Source organism: Podarcis erhardii, assembly GCF_964252035.2.
Source record: "Podarcis erhardii genome assembly, chromosome: 17".
NCBI lineage: Eukaryota > Metazoa > Chordata > Lepidosauria > Squamata > Lacertidae > Podarcis > Podarcis erhardii.
In genome coordinates this window covers 11,083,206-11,099,569 of record NC_138515.1, presented here as the reverse complement: position 1 = coordinate 11,099,569, position 16,364 = coordinate 11,083,206, and the positions used below count along the sequence as shown (strand labels likewise).

The 16,364-nt window shown below is 41.3% G+C and overlaps 1 protein-coding gene across 5 annotated transcripts in view; it reads right to left on the bottom strand.

Annotated features, from left to right (window-relative positions):
• Positions 1–15,809, bottom strand: part of RFX3 (regulatory factor X3) — a 113,393-nt gene extending 97,584 nt beyond the window's left edge. Inside the window, exon 1 of one of the 5 annotated variants that reach the window (XM_081845037.1) lies at positions 15,505–15,809. The gene's annotated coding sequence lies outside the window, so the exon portion shown is untranslated. The remainder of the gene's footprint in view (positions 1–15,504) is intronic. The other 4 variants (XM_081845039.1, XM_081845035.1, XM_081845038.1 and 1 more) reach the window with 4 other exon arrangements.
• Positions 15,810–16,364: the final 555 nt, after the last annotated feature.

Here is a 16,364-nt window from a genome sequence, read left to right as displayed (position 1 = left end):
ACCTGCAGAAGGTTCTTATTTTTTTTATTTTTCCATGCAAGGCAATTACTGGGTTGGGGCAATGATAAATACTAGAAACAAGCATCTCTCACTCTAAGAAAATGGGAAACGCTGATGCATGAATTCTAGATTACAGTTTATATTCCAATTGGATATAATGAATCCAGTTGTGATGCCAAGAGAACAAAGCTCTGCTACCATTTTTCTAGCTCCTCCACACAATTCTGAAGAGTTTCATTTGGAGGTTGAGCCTCATGCAGAAATGGCCAGACAAAGCACAGTAGGTTGTAACTACACCCAGCTTTTGTGCGGAAACACTTCCACTGATCTAGACAAGGGGTGATGCCAGGAGATATTCAGCTAAAGTCACCTCCTGAGACTGTATGGCATCAACCCTATTCCAGGCATCTGGCCTCATCACTCAGTTACCAAATTGGTTAGGAGAATCTCAATTAGCAAAGGGCACTTTACACTAAGGACCAGGCCAACGAGAAGCCAAATGATACCTTTTGTTAACTGGTAGAAGACTATCGTCTTTCCTGTGTTTGGAAGCACCATTCCAGGACCATCCTTTGATACCTCAAGCATCTATTTGCTCTGATTTATAACTCCTTGTATGGCCAGGATTCCCCAGAGTTCTCACCCATCCTCCACAAGTTCAAAAACTTCTTTCTTGACAGATCACAAATGGGGAAGTTGAGTATTGAACTAATTTTATAATGAATTGATTTTAGAATGCTGTATTATTTTATTGTTGTTAGCCGCTCTGAGCCCGGCTTCGGCTGGGGAGGGCGGGATATGAATAAAATATTATTATTATTATTATTATTATTATTATTATTATTATTATTATTTCTTCCCTACTTTTAACTTTTATTCTTTCCAAGTGTTCTGTTGACAGCAGCTCCCCTCCCTCCCTTCAAAGCCAAAAGACACACGACAGACATATCAGTCAACACACACCCCTCCTCTCCCCACCCCACCATCTTTCTGGGAAACATCATGGTTAAACATTTAATTGCTACATTGTTATATTTTCTCAACAAAACCTCAATTAAAAAAACAACAACTAAATTGTCTCCATTGCTACTCTAGTACCTTCCAAGAGCATTCATCTACTCATAGTAACTTATATTAATGTTACCTATTCTCAGATCTTTGTTCGTTATGACAAAGGATGCTAATTACCAGACTGCTAGTTATTAGACCAGCCCTACCAGACCCCATCAGCCTGTCCTCCAGGACAAGAGTCCTGGTCAGATTGGGAAGTTGCTCCCCTGCACATCATTTAAACCAAATTTCCCTAAGCATTCATATTCCAGAAGGACTTGTTTCCAAAATATGTTTTACAGTTATGTGTCCTGAGCAAGTGCAGTAGCAAATGTTTATTTTAAAGAACTTCATCATAAATTATGTCCCTCCCACAAACTTCATACAAATTAGGCAAACTGATGGATTAGTCTTCCCTTGAACATGAAAACCAAAAGCCAAAATATTTCCATGACTTATGCGTCAACTGCTAATTTTGTGAATTTAGCAAGTCTAAAGCCTCTGAAGTACTGAGATATAACAATTTCTTAATGTAGAAAATACTGGTTTTCAATCTGGATGACCCATAGAAAAATAAATACATGAAAGAAAACAAGAAACCTGGGCAAATTAGATTCAACTTTTAAAAAATGTTTTCTTCTTCCGTTTATGCAAGTTACAATGAATCAGCTACATTGTGTCCACCTGCTGCAAATTTAAGAGGGTATAAAACTGTACCTCTTTCTATCAATCTGCTCCATAAATGTTATTAAAAAAACCAAAAATCTTTTTAAAGCCATAGGAAAGAGAAGTGTTGTGTAAGCATGACTATAAAATATTAGTATACCTGGAAGGTGTTTGGAACATTTACTGCCGATTTGATAGTTCTACTCATGGAAATCTTACATTAACTTAACCAATGCAAAACCATAAACGTTAGACTCCCAAATTGTCTGTAGCTCTAGAGATGCACGTTGATTCATTTAACAGAAAAGCTCTGCTGCAAAGCCTTCTTGCATTGGGGAAGATATACAGATGGCGCTGGAGGCGGAATGGGGAGCAGTGGCAATGGGGTGTCAACAGAATCCTATGCTCCTACTTCAAAGATCATACTTGTGCAATCCTAAGGTAGTTTTAGTAATTTAATTTTCGCATGTTTTCAAGTAGGGTTAAACATTTTTCTTCATTTTTCTGTTTTATCTTTTGTAAACTGTTTTGAGGTGTATTAATTTTGTGAAAATAAAGTAAACATCATCTTAATGTTACATCAACCAAAGATGTGATGTAGATTGGTGTTAGAAACTCAGATATATAAGCTAGGTGCAAAATGGCTCCTTAAACTGGGTTACAGTTGCCAAAACAGAATGCCTAGTTGCCATTTTGAAAGTTGTATTTTTCAATATGACTTTTTCCTTCCTGAAATTGCTTCTGATTGTGCAGATAAAATATAACTGAGGGTGGATGGTGGCACCATTGCAGAGATATAGGGAAATTGTCCGTTAGTGCTCTTCTGTGAACTTCTAGAGCAATTGTGCTTCGAAGCACACAAAATATCATTTATGACTATATTCTGCTGGTAGAAGAGCTGGCATCACAGCACCGTCAGATCAGCCTACTACTTGGCTGTGATTTGAAGTATGCTTTAAACAACCAAAATTCAGAGGACAAGAGCTGATATTTCAGATCACACCTGTTTTCTTCAGTGAGGAAAGAAATAAAGCAGTAAGTTGTTCTCTTTAGACCCTCAGTTAACGCAGCCCGAAGCACAAACACTGAGAGTAAGTAGAGGAAAGTCTTTCGATGATTAATGTTTTATTATGTTTTTATATATGTTGGAAGCTGCCCAGATTTTATATATGTTGGAAGCTGCTGGGGCAACCCAGTCAGATGGGCAGGGTACAAATAATAAAATTAGTAGTAGTAGTAGGGGGGGGTGAGGGATCAACATGATAAATGTTACATTTTAAAGAGATTAGGATGCGGGTGGTGCTGTGGTCTAAACTACAGAGTCTAGGGCTTACTGATCAGAAGGTCGGCAGTTCGAATCCCCGCAACAGTGTGAGCTCCCGTTGCTCGGTCCCTGCTCCTGCCAACCTAGCAGTTCGAAAGCACGACAAAGTGCAAGTAGATAAATAGGTACCGCTCCAGCGGGAAGGTAAACGGCATTTCCGTGCGCTGCTCTGGTTTCGCCAGAAGTGGCTTAGTCATGCTGGCCACATGACCTGGAAAAAGTGTTTGCGGACAAATGTCGGCTTCCTCAGCCGGTAAAGCGAGATGAGTGCCGCAACCCCAGAGTTGTCTACGACTGGACATAATGGTCAGGGGTCCCTTTACCTTTACCTTTTTACAATCCATTGTATGTTTTCTAATGGGTAAATCACATTCTACACAGTTTTATTTTACATAAACAGGACTGGACTGCAATTCTCCTTTCAAATTATGACAACCAATCATTGAACACAGACATTGATCTTCCTAACAGAAATGTATACATATTTAAGAACTACATAGAAGAATAGTCCACAGATTAGTAGTTTGCTGAATTATGTAGGAACATAGAACAACTGTAAAAAAAAATCACTTAGTATATTGCATGACACAGTTACGTTTATCACACAAATGTAAGAATATAATCTCTGGGCAAATTGTGCATATTGACAGCAGCATAAAAATAAGTCAAAGTCCTGCAGCTGCCGATTTTATGTGCACAGAACCTATACTATTTAGACATTCTGTTTAGTATTTAGTTAGTTAGCGCCCCCTACCCTAGTCTAATGGATTCAGCGTACACTACGCAAAAAATAATCGTAAAACCAAACTTTTCACCACCCCCCCCAAAGCCTGCGGGCTCACAAAGGTGTGAACCTGGCCACACACTCCACCTTCCCATCTTACAATTGAAGTGTGCTTTAGTATATAAACTTTAATAGGATACACACATTAGATGGTGAAAGAGTAACAATGACAAATTAGCCTACATATTTTGCTCTCAGGCCAAAAATCAACAACCCACCCACCCACTGAAGAATAACCACCACTTCAAAAGACACTGTGTGGAAATTTGACCTGTAAATTTAGTTTATAGTTTGACTTTAACCAATACTCGGAGCAATATATGTTCAGAGTGGCTGTCATTAATTTTATATCAAAATGAATGTTAATAAAAGTAGTACTGTTCTTTGCTTTATAAAGCAAATTACTAGGATCACCTCTACCTGCATAGACTGAAACACTGCTAAATTACATTTCTAATGCACACATGCACACTCCTTTTTATTAAAAACAACCACCTCCTAAGAGGATTAGGGCTTTTTTTAAAGTATAAGAATGTGCTCCGAAAAGTGTGAGACTAATAAAACATTCAGCCAAGTAAAATGCTTCCCAAAGAAAAGTAAAACATAAGATTACATTTTGCTAATTAAAAATGCAGATGATGCCATTGCCACATGCTTTTGGCAGTCCTTTTGTTAGCCACTGGAAGTCCCAACACAATACATGAGAAATAAAAGTGACACCTGTTTCAAGCAACCATCTGTCCCTCACCAGCTGAAGAAACCGGAGTCTTTCCACCTAATCTTAGATCTTCAAAATACCGAGCTACACTGCACCTGGGAACCCTTGCACAAATACTGCTCACATCCACCAGTGCTTAAATCCCATAAATAATGCCATCAACTGATTAATGTACATGTTGGGAAAACATTACTTTTGAATGTAAACATGCAGTTTTCTCCCTTTATTCTTAGATAAGATGAATAGCATCATTCATAACTAAAAATTACACTTTGGGGTACTTAAAGTAAGCCTTTATTCCTCTGACAAAGAACCCAGCTTTAAAAAAACCAACAACAGCATGCTATCTTCTTAATAATCAGTTTGAAAGTTTGTTTTAGTTCCATCAATATTTCTGATTAATTTATAACTTGTCAGATTAAATGCAAGAGAATTTCCCTCAAAATTAGCATTGAAAATAAGTATCTTAAATACTTTAAAAGCTTGTTCTTTTTGTTTGTTTCATATCAGTCTGCTGCTGTTAAAACTCATTTCTGATCGTAACTCCACAGTTAAAATATGGCAATGGCAAATTGAAAGTGGAAAAAGAACAACTTTAATAACGATCTCCAAAGCTACCAATTATCCATATCAGAGAAGAGACCTTATTTTAACATTTCCTCCATTTTGAAAAGTCTGCTTTCTATCACCTGTACTGTAGGTCTTAGATAATATTTCTTTCCCTATCCTCAAACATGTAGGGAACTTTTCTGCCACATTCCCTTGGAGATATTCTGGGGGCAACACACCAGTGGTTGGTCAGAGCCAGAATTGTGGGATTTATTTGAAGGAATCATTCCATTAGTTCATAATTAAAACTACTTTTTGAAACAAACAGTATTAAAAAGATGTTCTGCTAGTTGTTCACCAGAATTAAATGACGGCTTCATTTCTTCCCCCTTTAATAGAAGGCTGTGGAATTCAGAACACAAGAACAGGGATGCAAGGATGAGAAAGGAACCGGAGTCTGATAGCTCTTGGGACCATTTAAAATGAGGCTGAGGAACACATGTAGCCGCCAAGGTCAGAGGTCTCCCACGCCCACTGTAGGCAATCAGGTCTTGGGCTTTTGGGTTCATTCCTCCACCTTGCCCTCTCTGCACACACAGGACACAAACACTTGAAACGGGAGACACCACAAATGGTTGAACACAAGATGTGATAAAATCATAGAACTGTAGAGCTGAAAGGGACCACAAGGGTCATCTACTTCACCCTCCCCCCTGCAATGCAGTAATCTTTTGCGCAACGTGGGGCTTGAACCCACGACACTGAGATTAAGAGTCTCTTACTCTACCAGCTGAGCTATCCCAGCTGAGACAAGGGAGGGGGGAAATGATCCCAGTTTGGTATCCTGCCTTTGACAGCCTTTAAACTAGTTTCCCAGTTCAGACCTCACAGGAAACTGTGGTTTAAACAAACCAGGAAAGGTTCAGTGAAGTTGGATACACAAGGGAAGAGATCATTATAGCTCAGCCAAGCCAATGTGTTTGATGAAGGTCATATTTTAAATTTTCAGAGATTATAACCATATGTAAATGTGTTTGTATCATATTAGCAAATTATTTTGGACCAGGATTTATTTTATTTTATTTTTTATTTCATCCACCTTTCCTTCAAGTTGCTAAGGGGGCATATTTGATTCTCTTACCTTCCCCATTTAATCCTCATAACCATGTGAAGTAGATTAGGCTAAAAGACAGCGAAAGACCTATTGTCACCCAGTGAGCTTCATACCTGAGTGAGGATCTGAACCCTAATTTCCCATGTTATTTCTATACCACACTAGCATTCCCTCCCGTGCAATCTAGAATATTTCATTTTATTTTGGCAGGTAGGGAGGCTAACATTCACTCTGTTCCACCACAAAGCAGTGATCTAAATAGTTCTAGCCTCCCGTGTTTTAACTCAGAGACATGTATATATAATTTCCCTCTTCAGAATTACTTCTCCCAGTTCACACAATTCAATTTTCACTTCCTAATGATGAACCAGAAGAACTCACTTGTGACTGTAATCAAATACTGCAACTCCACAGCAATTGAGAACTTTTAAAGATCAAGTCTATGGTAGCAGACTACAGGAATTGTAAGATTTCCAGGAAAAGCAGCACAAACAGCCTATATAACTTCCAAGACATTCAAATTCAGTCACAGATAGTTCTAGAATAGTAGACTTTATACTTCCATGATTCCACAAATGTTAAGAGTGGAACAGGTGAATCTTACCAGCCTTATTTTGAGTTTCTAAAGTAACATTGTGAAATGTTGACCCTCTGGTGGCAGATTGAAAAGGGAATGAAAACCACAGCAAATATCAAAATTGAGGTGTTATATAACAGCCTGAGAATTCATTAAAACTTTTGCTAAATTTCAGCTGCTGACACTGATAGTTTGGCAAAGGTGACCTGCTCTTAGCATGTTTTTACGCATGATCCTTCCAAAGCTTAGAACTTACCAAGTAGAATAATGATTCAAGTTACCTTAAAGTTTAGGAACATTAGAGATGGGATGTGGGCCACTTGGTGGACTTCAAAGTCAAGTGGGGGACCCTTCCAGAAGAGGTCAAGTCCTTAAGTTATGATTTTGCAGCTGTCATTCCAAACATGCACAAGACTGGACTATGTAACAAGTTGGCTCAGTTTAAAATAAATAAATTCTTAGAATTTATAAGCATAACAAGTTTGATGTTTTGATAAGAGTAAATTAGTTAATCACTTTGCTGGTTTAACTTGTAGGTAAACATGTACAAAGTTGCATTTGGGAGACTAAAATAAGGTTTGCAAGGGATTGGCTGTCAAAATTAAAATTTGGAATTTATACACCAAAACAATTTGTTGTGAAACACTGATAGAACTGTGTTCTGTATCTAGGAAAGAAGTTACGATAATCAGAATTTAGAATTTAAAAGCATATTAAGAACTGATATAGCACTGGCTCCTTTTACGTGTGTCAACTGCAGAGAAAAACAATTTAGGATAGAAGTCCAAGGCAGAACATGTATGCAGGGAAGCTAAACTGTAAGCAAGCACAATAAGTGTGTTTACTCTTTACATGTTGCAGAAGTTAAGATTAGGCACGTAAAATAATAATTTCTTTCTTTCTCTTTTTCCTTCTTTTGGTGCATGATTAAATTTTTAACTTTCTTACCTCTTCTGATTTTGAGTTCATAACTCTATTGTTTGTTTGTTTTTTTAAAAAAGAAGGAGCAGGGAGCAGGAAGGGGTAGGTCTAACAATGAACTACCAAAAGTGATTATTCAGACAATGGCAGTTCAGTTCTGTGTTTAGCCATGACACACTCCATTATTATTATTATTATTATTATTATTATTATTATTATCATCATCATCATCATCACCACCACCACCACCACCACCACCAGCATTTACTAGATGAAGACCAAGTTGGTATCTTTATTTAGCTATCAAGATCTCTTGGACTTGTTTGAGTCCATTCATTGTCGGTCCAACCTCCTACAGGCACTTAGCACAATCCCCACACGTAGAGCTGAGTACTTCACAATCAATCTGTTGCACACATACAATCCCACTCACTCCCCCTCTTTCGACATCCTCCTAGTTTCATTAGCTTTACACCTCCTCAGTATGGTGGCAATCAGTGTTCTTTTGAGAACAGATTTTACTCAAGAAGAGTCAATCTGGCCCTAAGCATATGTAGCAATATACCTTGCATTTACTTAATTGGCTGATTTAAAACTGAAATTCGAGTCTTAACTAAAATCTCATATTGTTATGAACACAGGTTGTATTCCATCAGAATCCTTGCACAAGCAGAATAGACCTCTGCCAGCACAACAGTACTTCCCCTTCCACTCCTTCCACCCTCCCATATCTGCTCCAGATTTGTACAATGTTGGATTATAATGACCATGACTGTTTCATCAAACAAGGAAAAGTTAAAATCCCTTAAATTTTCTACATTTATTTATTTATTTATACTATTTAATCCAGTAGAAATGGTAGACGGCACGTTACAGGAGCAAAAAATGATAACAAACAGGACAGCACTTCAGATGATAAACATTAAACTGTTGCATCCTGAACAGTTTCAAAAGATTTTTTTGAACCTTATAAAGTCCACCACATAGACTATTTATGCCAAATTTAATGTGACTAGAACCACTTGATTTAAAGTGGTTACCTTAAGGTTTCATAATGGTAGGGTGCTGTTTGATGCCTCTCCCTGACCTATAACGAGTGCTCTCAGGCTTGTATATTATACAAGATTATTCTACTTTATTCTACCTTTTTGAGTAGTACCTTGTATTTAACGAAACACTAACATTTCCGGTAATTCAATCACACTGTTAATCCTTTTTGAAAATTTATAACTTGGCATTTACATGACGACTTTTTTCCCAGGCTCAAGGTGACTTTTAGCCATCTTTAGCCGAGAGCCACATACCTTGTCAATCATTTCACTAGCTTTGCAAGTCATAGCCCAAAAATACACTTACATTTACTATACGCAAACATACTCATGCAAAATATCTGATGCACACCAAGAGCTGTAGGAGGTGGTTAAGAGGAAGATTTTGTAAACTGCCTTGGGAATGCTGGTTGACCATTGAGGGAGAAAATTTATCTGTTATTACTAATTATTGTATAACTGATTTGTTATCCAATACAAAAAGTCTCTAGGCAACTAACATATACAATTTTAAAACCCATCACATTTAACAAAAAGAGAATTATAAAAAACACAGAGAAACCAACAATAAGCATGATGATCATATTCCCTCCAAAGCCTGTGAAAAATATAAATTTGGGGGAAAAACTCTAATTTACAAAAGCACCCCAACATGCAGAAAATTCCTACTCATCTTAGGTGACAAATAAAGTGACTTTTTCTACCATAGGTTTGATGCATGTTCAGCCCAATGTAAGCTCAGCAAACTTTAAAATGTATGCATGCACAACTTGCATTGGCTTTTCACATGAATACATGTCAGTTATTCACTAGACTATATTGACTTCACAAAATAGCAGTGTTCCAGAATTAAGTGTCCATGTGAATCCAAAGATATAGCAGATAGGATAATAATGTAAACTTTCTCTCATAATCATTGTCAAGTAAAAGATAATTTAAACACAGCAAAGTCTAGGAGAATATTCCTACTTTAGTGCTTGAGTATGCAGTTCTGCAAGCCAATTATACATTAGTTGGGTGGTGCTGGAACAATTAAGTATTAGTCTATCCTATGCTCCAAATTACAACAAATCTTTAGGATCAGGCTTTTAAGACTCCTACCTTGCTTTTTATTTATACCACATGGAAAAATCCATTTAAAATATTGTGAACATGAAGAGAGCACCAGTGCCTAAAATCCAAAGTTTTAATGAGGTTATAACACCAGATGAATTTAAATCCATCCTTAATCACACTTTTTCAGCTATGTACTCTAGGCTGCACGTATTTTTAAAAATACCAACTGTTCTTGTCAGGACCGGCTAGCATAACATCTGCTATTCTGCTGGATAAGTCATTAGGAATATACAAAAGTATAATGAATATACAGGAACAATTTTTTAAAAGTAAGTAGAAAACAATGTGTTAAATAGTACTTGCAAAAGAAATGGGGCGGGCAATAACAGAATCAGCATAATCAGGCACTAAATGTTCATATAGTTTCTCAACAAGAAGGCCTAAAATGCCTACTAACATTCTTTTTCCTGCCCAAACGAGCAGCTCCCAAAAATCAAACTCACTTATGAGAGATCAGTAACCAGTCTGCAGTCCAATGTACCTTTAGGCATCATGGTAGTGGTACAGAGCTTCACACAGAGAGGGATTTTCCATTCTCGTCCATAAAGACAAAATACTATACCCCTGATGTACGCAACTGCACACAGAGCATTTCTCACCCCTAGAACAGAGTTTTAAATACTGCTGCTCCCCAATTATGCTAAAGGGTTTCTTTACAGACACCATGATCATATCAGAAATGTACCTGCAACTTGCTGCCTTTCTAGATGCATGATCTCACAAATAGCACATTCACAATATAAACATTAACAAAGAAATAACAAGACTACAGCAAGATAAATTTAAGTTAGGCGTCTGGAGAAAAACATCAAAAACTATTCAGCGATGGAGTAAGATACTTGGACAGCTTAAACAATCCTCTTGGAGATTTCTAAGTTGGACATTTTTATTTTTGAAATGCTCAAAGTATAGTTTATCCTATTTCTTTTCAGAATGCTAATCTAATGAATATTATTATTTAATCAAAATTATTTATTTAAATCATAAAAGTGATTTTAAGCGGCTTACACAAGGGCTGTCACATTCCTGCAATGAATGTATGACTTGTCTCTTAAATTATTCAGAAGTGACTGTCCCATAAAAACCAGACCCCACTTATTTTGTCCTATTGCAGATGTCCCTTGGCGCATTCCCATCCCACAGTTGTTTTATGGCTCTTTCTTCCTCACCACAGGACAGGTCTACATGCCACAGGAACTTATCTCCATTAGGCTTCCAGGAGAAGGAGGAAGTGAAAACGCTATAGGAAGCCAGGAGAAAGGTCTTCCACTTTCACTGGCCCAACAGATACTACTAACTGAACTCCACCACTCAGCATTCCTAGCTACTGCCACAGACTGGGCCTGAAGGCAGCTGGAGTCCAATAACGGCAGAGCTACAAGTCCACCACCCCTGCAGCAGCAGCTTCCTTCTTGTAGATGGTGACAACCAAGACCCAAATCATATTTACAATGTGTATTTCAGTAACTATTTGGTATCCTGTGGAAGGGGACTGTATCACTTCCAGCAGGCTCCAGCACAGGTGAAGATCTAAGAAGAGGCTAACAAGATATGGGAAGATCAATGACCTTGGCTTACACAAAGGAGCAGCAACTTTTTGCTGCTGCTGCTCCTCCTCGCACGTACACACACACACACAGACCCCTTCCACCCAAGTGAAGTCCTAAACAGTAGTTGCAGAACTGAGGTTTGAGGGAAACGTTGAGTATTCCTTACATGGGAAGAGCAATCACTCTCTGAGTAAGCAAGATTCAACTGTTTCCCCCAAGGTTTGAAGTTACAGCTGGTGACCCATATGGATGCAGTGGTTCCTCTTTAGTGTGAGGCACTTCCGTAAACTACCCACTTTCTATCAGCCTTCTCCATTCAAGCTGAACCAAGGGGAAAGTGATGCTGCTCCCCTCCACAAAATTCCACAGCAAGCCAAGGATTACTTGAATACAGTGTTAACTGTATGCGCAAATCAGGTGCTACACGATGCTAAAGAAAGGGCAAGAACTGTTTGCATGTCAGATGTATACACATGATAAAGAGTACAAAAGAGAGGGAATGTACTTGTGTGCATGTATGTATAATATATATGTAAGAGGGGGTAGGGGATATGCCTACATGTGAGACTATACAAATGCACCCTTATGTGCAATTCCTAGTAACTGAACATTGGCTATGCAGCCCCAGAAGAGTTTTTCCAGTTTTATAATAATATTAATAATTTATTATTTAAACCACGCTCATCTGGCTGGGTTTTCCCAGCCACCCTGGGAGGCTTCCAACAAAATATTAAAATACAGTAGTCTGTTAAACATTAAAAGCTTCCCTAATCAGGGATGCCTTCAGATGTCTTCTAAAAGTCTGGTAGTTGTTCTTCTCTTTGACATCTGGTGGGAGGGCGTTCCACAGGGCAGGTGCCACTACCATGAAGGCCCTCTGCCTGGTTCCCTGTAACTTGGCTTCTCGCAGTGAGGGAACCACCAGAAGGCCCTCAGCGCTGGACCTCAGTGTCCAGGCTGAACGATGGGGGTGCTGACACTCCTTCAGTTTCAGTTCTACTTAATAATATGTAGACATCCATATCACAACCATGTAGTATACAAACACGGCAGTAAATAAAAACATGGATCTTTGCTATAATAGTGGGTAAACATTACACTTCTCTTGGAAAGGGGGTATTTATACCCTCAAATAGGTGCAAGCATCAGATAAGCAAGGAAACGTGGGCCATTGGTGGGAGTACTAAATTTGGTTGGAAGCTGCAGCTCTCGTTAGTTAGGAAATTGGGAAATTGGAATAAGAACAAAAACATGGATTTAATGTATGTTCAGATGTTTGTCTTTTGAACTATCATCTCATGAAATGCCCTTAGCTCTTGGGATAGGATAGAACAAAAACTGTACACAGTATCTCAAGAAGCACAGGAAGAACAAAAACTAATTTGTTTTATAAATACACAAGATAAATAAATTAAAATTGATACACACTCAGGGGTATGCTGGTCATGCGGGGGGGGGGGTCAAGGAAGAAGGTTCCCTTTTTAAAAAATCATAGGAGGAAAGGGCATTTCTGATTCACAATGCCATAGATTTGACTCTTGAGCAGGCAAACAAATCTACTCTGCCTCCTAGGGATCAACTCAGTAAGTATCAGAGCACCAATTCTGGTATCTTATACCTAACAGTGATACCACAGGAATTATATATGGCTAAGAGTAATTTAGCAACATTTGTGAACCGAAGTAGCAGTAACAAGAATGGCTACTGAACCTGTCATTAGAAGACACAAATATTCCATTCCCTCCCCCTCCCCCCAAAAAACAACCCTAATCTGTTTAGTTGGGGGATTGTAGTGGGTGGGGAAAGGGTTCCCTCCTTGAACTATCAGATCATAAGGTATCTTACTAAACTTTCCAGACTAGACAAATATGCTATCCTATTGCTTTCTGCCTTTGGAAGACTAATCTCGCTGATCAAGGACTGCACTGTTGTATTAAATGTGCTAGAGAGAAGACAATCATCAGATCCGTTTCCTAGCTATAAACATCTAAAATAAGACAACAGGTGGATGCAACCAATAGGAGGAATGAAGAAAATCACTGTCACCCTGAAAGACTATAAACAGGTAAACTATATTCTGAAGTGGCTTTATCTTCTGCACAAACAAAATAATTGTATTCAATATTCAAATGTTAATGTGTAATAGGAGAATGATGTATTGCTTCTCCTGTTCAATCTTCATTGAATTATCATGTACCTTTAGTATAGAAGGTGTAAGATATGTTTATGGAATAAAACTATGTGGCACACAAATAGTCAGAAAATAGTCCCAGCTTTACCAAAGCATCAATTATCTAACCTAATCTGCTCTGCACTTGACAATTCAAGGAATAATAGACACTGCCACATTCTTCAGGGGTTGCTCTGTCAAATAAATCAATATCTTTCTGTTGGCACTGCTACAAACAACAACCAGTTCCATGCAGGTTTCACAAATGAGAGGAATAACAATTATTAACAATTAAATTAGGGTTCTTTATAAAGAATCAACAAAATTTACAGGACTCCAGTTAAGAAACATTAGCACCTCTCCAAAAATCATAATAATTAAAAGCAGTGAAGTAACAAGACTTTTCATGTCATTAGTATCCATGCAGATCAATCCTATGCATGTTTACACAGAAGTAAGTCCTATTTAACTGAGTTAAATTGAGCATACACATAGGTACAGACGCTTATAATCTAAATAATACATTGACTCCAATGACTAGCATTACTCATTGAAAGGTGATTTGGGGCTATATTAAAAGGGAGTGGGGTCAGGTGCAAAGTAACTGAACATCAACATCAACAAGCAGTCCCACTGAGGAAGAGGCATCACAAATGTTACCTTTTGTCCAGAAAGAAAAAGTGATTACCCTATGCTCTAAGTACTAATCTGCAGATCTTAACTAACAACAAGAAAATGATTAAATACACAGATATTTCAAGTTCAGAAGATTCATAATTCTTTATGGTTGATCAGTTTCAGAATTTGGGGGAATTAAAAAGTTGCAAGTAAAAACAGTAAGATACCACTAAAAACTACATTAATAAAAATTCTAGGTACATGTTTCCCCCCTCTTTAATTCATGCCCATGTTTAATAAGTCTCATAAATAAAATGAAATTTAATTTCTTTACTTGAGTGCCCTCTAATCCCAAAGCACCAGTTAATAAAACATAAAATGCAGATTCTCTACCAGCCACAGGCACACTCCAGGTGGGCAAGCTACAGTATAGCCAAGTTACGCACAGGCAGTCAATTTGGATTAAAACTCGAGCATGCAAAAACTGAATTTCTGCAAGATTTCTCCCACTAAACCTGTGTTTATGTAGCGAGGTGTTTAAAGCAGGAGAGTGATTTGCAGCCCAAGGAGGGTTGTTTGCACGCCAATGACCAAGGCACAGGAGCAACCTGCTCCCCCCAAGGCCCAGAAGAGGTTAAAGAGGCAGCAAGGGGAGGAGGAGGAGGAGGATCAGGAGAGAAAAGTTCACCCAGAGCCTCGCAACCCCGACGGGAGCCCGAGGTCCGCACGCGAGTTCCGAGAGCGCGAGCGGGATCTGGGCTGCTGAATCCGAAGCGAGAGCGCAGCGAGACCCGGAGGGAGATGCGGACCGCCCGCCGCTGCACCTGACTCCCCCCGCGACACCACCATCGCAGCTCCCGAGGATCTCGGCAGGGCAAACAGCAGGCAAGTACCAAAAGGGTTTTTTTTTCCCTGCATTGCTGCCAATGATGATTATTATTGCAAACCCCACGCAGAGTTGTTTAGTTTGTGACCTTACTCCACCCCCCCCCAAAAAATAATAAAACCCCACACCAAGCCGGCAGGTCGAAGCAAACAAAAAGCTCTGCCCCCCCCCGGCGCCCCCTCCCTTCCCCCCTCCAAACTCCTCCGCGGGGGGAGGGGGCGCCGCCGCGAGGAGGACGCCAAGCAGGCCGGGCGGGCGGGGGGGGGCGCCGCCGCCGCGGGGATTTCTCTTCCACGCGCGCGTCGCTCTCGCGGGGCAGCCGGCCTTCGCTTCTCTCCCCCCCCCGCCCCCGGGCAGAGCCAGGCCGGGAAAGGGAGGGGGCGAGGGAGGGGGGCGCGAGCGGCATATTCACCTGGGCTGAGGGGGGCTGCCGGGGCGCCGCCGCTGCTGTGGCCGCTGGCTGTGGTGGTGGTGGCGGTGGTGGTGGGCGAGGCTGAGGCGCCGCGGGGCGAGGAGGAGGAGGAGGAGGACGGGGGTGAGGAGGAGCCGCGGCGGGAGGAGGAGGAGGCGGCGGCGGCGGCGGCGGAGTCGGAGCGGAGCCGTTGTTGTTGGTGGGTAACAGTCGCCAGGACTACGGTGACTATGGCGCCTGGCTCTCAAGGCAACCGTTGCTATAACTCACAAAAGGGAGAGAGACACAGAGAGGGAGGAGACCAGCAGGCGCCGGCCCAGCCTCGCGCGCCGGAAGGGGCGGCGCCAAGACCCTGACGGACAGCCCGCCGCCCACTCCCGGGACAGAGACGCGCGCGGGGGAGGGGGGGGGTTCGGCCGGCGCGTCACCGCGCGTGCGCGAGTCAGGCACCCGACGGGAGACCGTTGGCCCGCGCGGCGCTTGGCGCACTCGGCCCGCCCGGCCGCCTTCTCCTCGGCGCGCGCGGGCGCCCCACACGCTCCCCCCCCCCCCGCTCTCCGAGCGCGCGAGCAGGGAGGGGCACGCGACGCCTCGCTCCCGCCCGCCCGCCCGCGTGGGGGAAACCTGGCCGTCGTCACTTCCGGCCCAGGGGGGGGGGCTCGGGAGGAGGCAAGCGCGAGGCCAGGGCGGCGGCGGGTCCCGGATGTACGGCGGCGCGGCTGAGGCGGGAGGCGCCCGGCCGGCAGGAGGAGGAGAAGCGCCAAGTTCGCGCCTCGCCGCTCCGTCCGCGCGCGCTCCCTTGGGGACTGGGGGGGGGGGGAGAGGACGGAGCCCCTTCCAGGTGGGGGGGAGGGGGCGCC